Here is a 9361-nt window from a genome sequence, read left to right as displayed (position 1 = left end):
GACGCTGTTTGAAGACGGACAGATTCACAACCAGTGGCGTCGCCTGGCCTGGGCATCCGGGGCTTTAGCCCCGAATGTTTTTTCTGTAGCCCCGGACAATTCTCCCTCAATAATATAATACATTAACCGTGCTTTACGTGAACCTCATCATGACACAAGAGAGGACGGCAGCACTGTAATTTCCCGTGTTCAGTGAATGCAACAGAGGCATGACACCAGACCAATCAGAGAGTTGCATGGAAATAAACGTGTGCTTGTGTCATTCAAGCTCGGCTCTGTGTGTGTGTGGCAATAGCGCATTTAGTGTGATAGAGAGAGAGAGAGGAAGAGAGGGGGAGGGAGGGACCGGTGCCCGGTGCCAGCATGGACCGTGTTGTTAGCATCTGGTTAGCTAGCTGCACTAACGGACATAAGGAGCTGTTTGTTCCACAAGAAGCTGGAGGAGAGTCCTCTCCTCTCAGACTGAGAGACTCAGGTGAGCTAAAGGACTCTCTGAGTGTTTAGATACTTAACTTTAGTCTAAGTTATCTCAGTGGGTCTCAAACGGTTTGGTCACAAATTGTTCAAAAGATTATTTCCGCGGCACACCTTCATATGATCATTATAGTTATTAAGAAAATAAGAGAATAAAGGAAAAACAGGTATGAAATACTATATGGCAGTAAAACAAGAATAGAGTTTAAAAGGGGAGTGATTAGTAAAATATCCATAAAGAAAAAGTACATCTGTTTCCAATTCTGCTTCATATGGGTGTTGAGAGAGGTATCCAAAGATCTCTTCATTTTGCTCTCAAAGTGCACCAGATTGATGCTTTTAACTTCAATATTTAAAAAAAAATCTTCCCGAGGGAGCATCCCCCCGGACCCCCCTAGAGGAGGTGAGGTCTGCCCCCCACTCATAAAAAATACCACTTTACCCCTGCCTATATGCCGTGAGCTGATTATCGAGCCTTCATTGTAACAGTCGCGGGTGTACTGTGTGTGTGCGCATGTGGGGAGTGTTGCAGTAAAAAATGCCACTGTCGTGCCGCCGCCACTGTGTGCTAAGCCCCGAATGTTTTCAGGTCCAGGCGACGCCCCTGTTCACAACGATAGCAAAGCTAAACCAGACAGACTGAGAGTTACAGAGAAATGTTCTCTGGTTATAAAGAAGGTCACAGAGGAGGATGCTGGTTTTTACTTCTGCAGACAGTTCAGATCAGGACAACAACAAGGTTCAGGCTCTCGTGTTGATCTGTCTGTTGTTACCAGTGAGTATTTACATCATAATGTTTTCAAACTGTCTCTATACTGAAACATTCCAATAATTATGATGATTACAGTGATGAAGTACATTTAAATGTTGTTACATATTGTGGTTGTCTTTTCTCTCACAATATCTCCATCTTCAGTGACTGAACATCAGGACAATGATGAGGTGACGTTACACTGCTCTGTGGTGCCATATGGAGACTGTAGACTCACAGTGAAGTGGCTGCTTCAAGATCAAGATGTGGATAAAGATCACAGAGATATAAAGACATCACAGTCTTCCTGCTCTGCCTCTGTGACATTTCTGACTTCTCTTTTTAGTTACACAACAAGGTTTGAGTTGTTTACTTGAGAAGTAAGAGATGGTGCCAACGTGCAGACCTTCAGTCCTCAGACCTCAGGTGAGAACATGATGATCTGTTTAAAGTCACTTCTTACTGGTGTAAAAAAACAAACTTCAATATTTGTTTATTTTATGGACGATTAAAATGGAATAGTTTGTTAAGTTTTGTTCATCTGTTTAGGTGAGGACAAAAATCCAGCAACAACAACACCAACAACACCAACAACACAAACAGAACAAGAGGACAACAATAAAGGTAGAGAGAGAACAGAAAATATACATTCCCAGTTAGAAAAGACATGCACACATGCAGTATATACACACCTGGATGTACTGAAGAGGAGAAGGAGTGGACTCAGATACAACATAGTTTATAAAGGTAACATTTTATGTAGATAAAAAAGAAGAACTGTCTGGATTATAAATAACTTGTGTTTGTATCTGTATGTTCTGTACGTGTCCCTGTGTGAAGGTGACGAGGAAGCATCAAACAGCCAAGACACATTTTGTTCATTCAGATTTTAGAGATAAAGAGATAAAAACCTCTGACTATATTGAACTCTTTGGTACCACTTTACAATAAGACTACCCTTATAAAGGGTTTACGAATAGTTTGTGATTCATTTATTAATTAGGTTGTGAACACTTTATAAATCATTAATAAGATTTTATAAGACATGAGATAAACAGGGCAACTGTGACCGGTTGCTTGTCTAATAGTGAGCCCACATGTATCTCTACTGCTAAGTCTTATATTGGCTACCTAGCTTACTTCGTCTCCTTTCATCAGCCAGCATGCTTGGTATCTGTTGCTCACTGAGTTGATTCTCGCTAAGTAGTCAATATCAGGCTTAGTCATCTTGCCAAATAGTGAGCCTGTGTTGATGTATGAACACTATGTTAGAACTGGTTTATAAATGGCTCTTAATGATTAATAAAGTCTTTACAACCTAATTCATAACCTAATTATAAACCCTTTATGAATCCTTTATAAGGGTAGTCTTATTGTAAAGTGGTACCAACTCTTCTAACTTCTCTTTTCCAGGTCGCTTGAGGCTCATCATCGTGACTGTGGGTTTAGCAGCTCTCATCATCACCGTGGTTACAGTCAACATGTGGACAAGAGCTAAAGGTGAGAGATTTTCACAGATGAGATAAAAAATATATAAATAAAGGTGAAATCTAATATCAACTTGTTTTGTCCTTTTTTTCAGGGAGCAAAGCACAGACGGAAGAAAACATGGTGAGTTTGAACATTGCATAATTAAATGTGTGTTCATTAACCAAAATAACAGAAAACAGCAACAAAATGAAATAAATGCTCAATAAGGATGCTTCAAAGTGACCATGTAGTTGAATCAACAGCTCTTTATAATGCTTTCAATTACATTAAATGCAGCCAGTGGTAGCATGTAGATGATAAAGAGGAGAGGCCCCAAGACAAAGCCCTGAGGAACCCCACATGTCATATTTGTCCACTGAGATGTGTAGTTACCTGTCCTTTAAGTAGGATTCAAACCAATGTAGAACTGTTGCCGAAAGTCCCAACCAATGTTCCAGTCGGTCTAGAAATATATTGTGGAAAATAAACAGAAAACAGGAAAAAACTGACAGATCGTGACGAGTGGAAATACTCAAGTAAAGTCCTTCAAAAATATGTACTTAAGTACAGAACCTGATTAAATGTACTTAGTTACATCCCAGCTCTGCTCTGTGTTTTTACCATGTCTCTGTTCCATGTTGACAGGAGCAGATTGATGAAGATGAAGATGAAGATGAGGTGAACTATGAAAACGATGGAGGGTCTTCTGCCTCTGTGTGACTGATCAACAACTCCCCTCAGAGCCCACTGCTGTCAAACATCACCTCCTCATATTCTACAGGAGAAAACAGGAGAACCATGAGATCATTTTAACATTTCTGATGACTGAGAACACCTGAGCCCCATGAGAGGCCCTTCAGAAACTCACCTCCATATGATAGGAAACATAGCTTATTATATTCATTCATTTCTGATTTTACATCCTTTAATTATGCTCTCACATTCCAATACATAGTGCTTAAACTTAAAACTTAAACTTTCAGCTGTTTATTCTGTATAATAATGTATTATTATCAGCATTGCTTGTACTTACAGTATATATTTTATTCTTATATATTCACTTCTTACTGTAACTGCTGCACATGTTCATACATACAAGTGTTGGGTTGAATTCACAAAATATCTAAATTGTAAAATGATCCCTAATCTATATTTTTTTCATTGTGCTCTCTGGGACTATCAGTCAAACTTGGTTCAATCAATTTTAAGAAAAGATTTTAATGGTTGTTGCAATTAATGATTCATAAAATGTCTTATAATTAGCATTACATGTCCTTACACCTACATTATTATACCTGTACTGCCTACTGTAACTGTAGCACATGTTCATGCTGTATATGTCAGGGTTGAGTAAGCAGGCAGGACCCAAATGCAGATTTCCAAGAATAATCCTTTATTCCAAGGTACAAAGTAGAAACACAGAACACTACCCTGTGACACACAGTCAACTACAAACAATGAACCAACAATGACAGACAGAAAAACCAGAACTAAAATACACACAAGACCAATCACACAAACAAGACACAGGTGAGGAGGGAGGAGAAAACACAGGGGCACCAGGTGAACACAATCGGGCAATCAGGCAGGACAGGGGTGAACACTTTTCAAAACAAAACAGGAAACCAAAGACAGAAAAAGACAAGACAAAACCCAACACAGACAGATCGTAACAGTACCCCCCCCTCAAGGGACGGATCCCAGACGTCCCAAAAAGTCCCAAAAAGTCCAAAACATTCCAGCAGGGTGGGTGGAGGGGGTCTGGAGGAGGGACGCACAACCAGGACCAACAGGGTGGGTGGAGGGGGTCTGGAGGAGGGACGCACAACCAGGACCAACAGGGTGGGTGGAGGGGGTCCGGAGGACGGGCCCGGAAGGGGTCCCGGGCGGACGGCCCGGGAGCAAGGCAGAGTCCAAAAAGGGGCGAAGGCCACAGCGGGCGAACTCAGGGACCCGGGCATGAGAGCGAAGGCAGTGGTTGGGAGAGTCAGGAGGCCGGGCTCGAGGGCGAAGACCACGGCTGGGGTACTCAGGAGACCGGGCTCGAGGGCGAAGACCGCGGCACTCAGGGAGCCGGGCTCGAGGGCGAACAAGAAGACGTCTACGGGACAGCTCCGGAGGACGGGCAGGAAGGCGCCGACGGGACAGCTCCGGAGGCCGGGCAGGAAGGTGCCGACGGGACAACTCCGGAGGACGAGCAGGAAGACGCCGACGGGACAGCTCCGGAGGCCGGGCAGGAAGGCGCCGACGGGACAGCTCCGGAGGCCGTGCAGGAAGGCGCCGACGGGACAGCTCCGGAGGCCGGGCAGGAAGGCGCCGACGGGACAGCTCCGGAGGCCGGGGCAGGAAGGCGCCGACGGGACAGCTCCGGAGGCCGGGCAGGAAGGCGCCGACGGGACAGCTCCGGAGGCCGGGCAGGAAGGCGCCGACGGACAGCTCCGGAGGCCGGCAGGGAAGGTGCCGACGGGACAGCTCCGGAGGCCGGGCAGGAAGGCGCCGACGGGACAGCTCCGGAGGCCGGGCAGGACCCAGTATCGGCCGGACAGGAACCGGAGCCGACGGGACAGGCGTAGACGGGATCCTGAACATGACAAGGGCTGGTGTCAATGGGACCCCGGATGGAGCAAGGGCTGGTGTCGACTGGACCCCCAACGGAACAGGACACAGAGTTGGCAGGACCCCCGGCGGGACAGGTGTCGGCGGGACCCCCAACAGGACAGGATCTGGTGTTGGCAGGAAATCCGGCGGAGCAGGTGTCGGCGGGGCCCCCAACAGGACAGGACATGGGGTTGGCAGGACCCACAGCGGAACAGGTGTCGACAGGAAACCCGGCGGAGCAGCAGTCGGCGGGACCCCCAACAGGACAGAATCTGGGGTTGGCAGGGCCCACAGCGGAACAGGTGTTGGCAGGATCTCCAACGATACTGGACGTGGAGTTGGCAGGACCCTCGGCAGGAGAGTTGTCGGCGGGACCCCCAACGGGACAGGACATGGAGTTGGCAAGACCCCCGGCAGGAGAGTAGTCGGCGGGACCTCCAACAGCACAGGACATAGGGTTGGCAGGACCCCGGCAGGAGAGTAGTCGGCGGGACCTCCAACATCACAGGACATAGGGTTGGCAAGACCCCCGGCAGAAGAGTAGTCGGCGAGATCCCCAACGGAACAGGACATGGAGTTGGCAAGACCCCCGGCAGAAGAGTTGTCTGCGGGACCCCCAACGGGACAGGACATAGGATTGGCAAGACCCCCGGCAGAAGAGTAGTCGGCGGGCCCCCCAATGGGACAGGACACGGAGTTGGCAAGACCCCCGGCAGAAGAGTAGTCGGCGGGACCCCCAATGGGACAGGACACGGAGTTGGCAGGACCCCCGGCAGAAGAGTAGTCGGCGGGACCTCCAACGGTACAGGACATGGGGTAGGCGTCGGCCGTAGAGCCAACAGGACACGGGGGGCTGGCGTCGGCCGGAGAGCCAACAGGAGACGGGGTGCTGGAGTCGGCCGGACCACCAACGGGACACGAGGGGCTGGAGTGGGCCGAACCACTGACAAAACACGGGGTGCGGGAGTCGGCCGGACCACCGACAGGACACGAGGTGCTGGAGTCGGCCGGACCACCGACAGGACACGAGGTGCTGGAGTCGGCCGGACCACCGACAGGACACGAGGTGCTGGAGTGCTGGAGTCGGCCGGACCACCGACAGGACACGAGGTGCTGGAGTCGGCCGGACCACCGACAGGACACGGGGTGCTGGAGTCGGCCGGACCACCGACAGGACACGAGGTGCTGGAGTCGGCCGGACCACCGACAGGACACGAGGTGCTGGAGTGGAATCCACAGGTGGACTGGAGGAGGCAGGAAATGCAGCAGAAGACGTCAAAGTCGAGACCCGAGCAGCGAGGCCCGGGAAGCATAGAGCCAAGGACCGCTGGCTTTCCTCAAAGTCTCGCCACGCCTGCTCATGTTCCTGAGAAATGGCGTGCTGGAACGGAACAGAGGGCAGAACCATGGCTGCCGGGGCCAGAACTGGGGCTGGAACCATGGCTGCATGGGCCGGTTCTGGAGCTGGAACCATGGCTGTTGGGGCCAGAACTGGGGCTGGAACCATGGCTGTGTGGGCCGGTTCTGGAGACGGAACCATGGCTGCTGGGGCCTGTACTGGAGCCCAAAGCATGGCTTCTGGGGTCGGGCTGCTAGCCTGGACTTGCGACTCCTTCTCCTAGGAGCCTTTTGGAGGCTCCGTGGACCTCCAAAAGCCAGACGAGTGCCCGAGAACGGCTCCAGGACAGGAGCAGGAAATGGGGAAGAAGCAGGGGTTGACTTCAGACGGAACACACCGAGATGTATGGTGTCAGGTTGGGAGTTGGGAGGCAGGGGGCTAGCATGCCTGGGGCTAGCAGGCCGGGAATCACACGTCGAGAGGAAATCCAAAATCCAGTCAGGTAAGAACTTAACTAGAGATGGATCCACTGTTGCCACCTGGTGAGCCTCTGCCAGAGCAGCCTCTCTCTGCTGAACACTGGACGCTCCCCTCCACCTACTATAGCAGCAAGCCAAAGAAAAGGTAAAATGTTGTAATTCCACCTCAAATGGATCTGCTGGGCCCATTTCTGGTTGGTTCATTTCTGTCAGGGTTGAGTAAGCAGGCAGGACCCAAATGCAGATTTCCAAGAATAATCCTTTATTCCAAGGTACAAAGTAGAAACACAGAACACTACCCTGTGACACACAGTCAACTACAAACAATGAACCAACAATGACAGACAGAAAAACCAGAACTAAAATACACACAAGACCAATCACACAAACAAGACACAGGTGAGGAGGGAGGAGAAAACACAGGGGCACCAGGTGAACACAATCGGGCAATCAGGCAGGACAGGGGTGAACACTTTTCAAAACAAAACAGGAAACCAAAGACAGAAAAAGACAAGACAAAACCCAACACTGACAGATCGTAACAGTATATCTGATCAATAGTCATACAATATATTTACCTTACTCACTTTTTACTCTATATGTATTCCTAAACCTGAAATGCCTACAGTATCTTAGGATGTTTTAATTAGCTTAAGTCCTAATGGAATATTTTACTCCTTTTTTTTATTACAGCTTTAATGATATATAATCCAAATAAAAATTGTTATTTTATTACATTTTATAATGAGTTGTGTTTCTCTCTCTATCTCCAACACACTGAAAACCAAACGCTTTGTTTGGTTGAACACCTCTCTTTGACCTGGCTCTCACTTTGTAAACAACAAGGAAGGTGTTGCACATTTAGTGGAGCTGTGGTGATATCCTGGGATCAGGTATGAGGCAAGAAAGAAAGTGATACTGTTTGATTTGACTTACGTAAGAGCGTCGTAGAGGAAGCTCTAAGAATGGCACATCAAGAAGAAGCTAAAGAACCTGGCTAGGTGGCTATAGACCTTTTCAAATTCCAAAGTCCAACCCAGTTTTCCAGTCGGTCTAGTAATATGTTGTGGAAAATAAACATAAAACAGGAAAACACAGACAGATCTTCACAAGTGAAAATACTCAAGTAAAGTCCTTAAAATATGTACTGAAGTGCAGAACCTGGGTACTTGGTGACATCCCAGCTCTGCTCTGTGTTTTTACCATGTCTTTGTTCTTCAAAGACATGGTAAACCAAGTTTTTCCTGTCTTTTAAGTAGGATTCAAACCAATTTAGAACTTTTTCCGAAAAGTCACACCCAGATCAGGTATAAGGAACAACATTTTGCCTGCAGATCTGCGTCAGACTCTTTATCCTTCTGTCAAGATGCTAACAACGCCTGTTTCTCGTGCCGAGGTGTGGAAGCCCCCTGTTCCCCTGCTCAGTCGAGGAGGACTCGGCTTCATTCTGCAATATCTGAGACGGTCCTAACTTCCAACCACATGGTCCTGTATGCCTCGGTGGTCCCGCCACAGCTTTTGCCTTCCAGAGAGATTCTTCATCGTCCTAGGACTCCCTCTTTCCTTTCTAACTTCCTGCGTGGTGGACCAGCAAGTCTGGTCGACCTTCATCCCGTCCTCTACAGCTGCTCCTCCCATCTGGTCCCTCTATCTGCCCCCAGGCCATCCTCCTGAGACTTCCTGCCAGAGAGAACCAAAGACTCATCTCTGCAGGGTGCACAAAATGAAGCTCAGTCAGATAAAACATCTTGGAGAGTTGAGTGTAGCGTCCTATAGTCAGGTCAGAGAGACTGCTCTAAGAATGGCACATCCAGAAGAGTCTGCAGTGTGTAGAGCATGAAACTATTTCAAAACAACATGAACATTACACCGGCTAATACATGTGTTTAAAAGTAGGCAATTAAAGTGAGTTTCATTAGACGCTCGTTGAGTTTATTAATGTTTCTGATGGTTATGTGGTCGGCATCAGAGGGTTAAACCTGCAGAGCTCTGCTGCTGCTGTTAACCACAGCTTCACAGAAATGCTTCTACAGTTCTCGGAAAAAGTAAAAATAAATCTTCAGAGATACAAAGAGGAACCACCATGTTGTTAACATGCATTAAAACTAGCCATCTTTACATGCTCAACTTCCTCTGTTGTGTTGCTGATGAAGAAGGCCTACAGTTACCTTCACTCTGAATAACCAAACACAAGAAATGCATCAAACATACAAATATGATGTTAAAAAAGTGTCTTACTCTTTTTATTAC

The 9361-nt window shown here is 47.9% G+C and overlaps 2 long non-coding RNA genes across 2 annotated transcripts; both read left to right on the top strand.

The window, feature by feature from the left end:
- Positions 1–1196: 1196 nt before the first annotated feature.
- LOC117489235 lies at positions 1197–1853 on the top strand. Its single transcript, XR_004556588.1, has 3 exons — positions 1197–1249; positions 1391–1651; positions 1775–1853. It is a non-coding gene; the product is annotated as an uncharacterized LOC117489235 (long non-coding RNA).
- A 701-nt stretch (positions 1854–2554) lies between these two features.
- Positions 2555–4091, top strand: LOC117489234. Its single transcript, XR_004556587.1, has 3 exons — positions 2555–2725; positions 2808–2836; positions 3341–4091. It is a non-coding gene; the product is annotated as an uncharacterized LOC117489234 (long non-coding RNA).
- Positions 4092–9361: the final 5270 nt, after the last annotated feature.

This window comes from Trematomus bernacchii, unplaced genomic scaffold (assembly GCF_902827165.1).
Source record: "Trematomus bernacchii unplaced genomic scaffold, fTreBer1.1, whole genome shotgun sequence".
Classification (NCBI taxonomy): Eukaryota; Metazoa; Chordata; class Actinopteri; order Perciformes; family Nototheniidae; genus Trematomus; species Trematomus bernacchii.
Note: the sequence above shows the minus strand (reverse complement) of the source record. Positions and strands in the feature narration are given on the sequence as shown.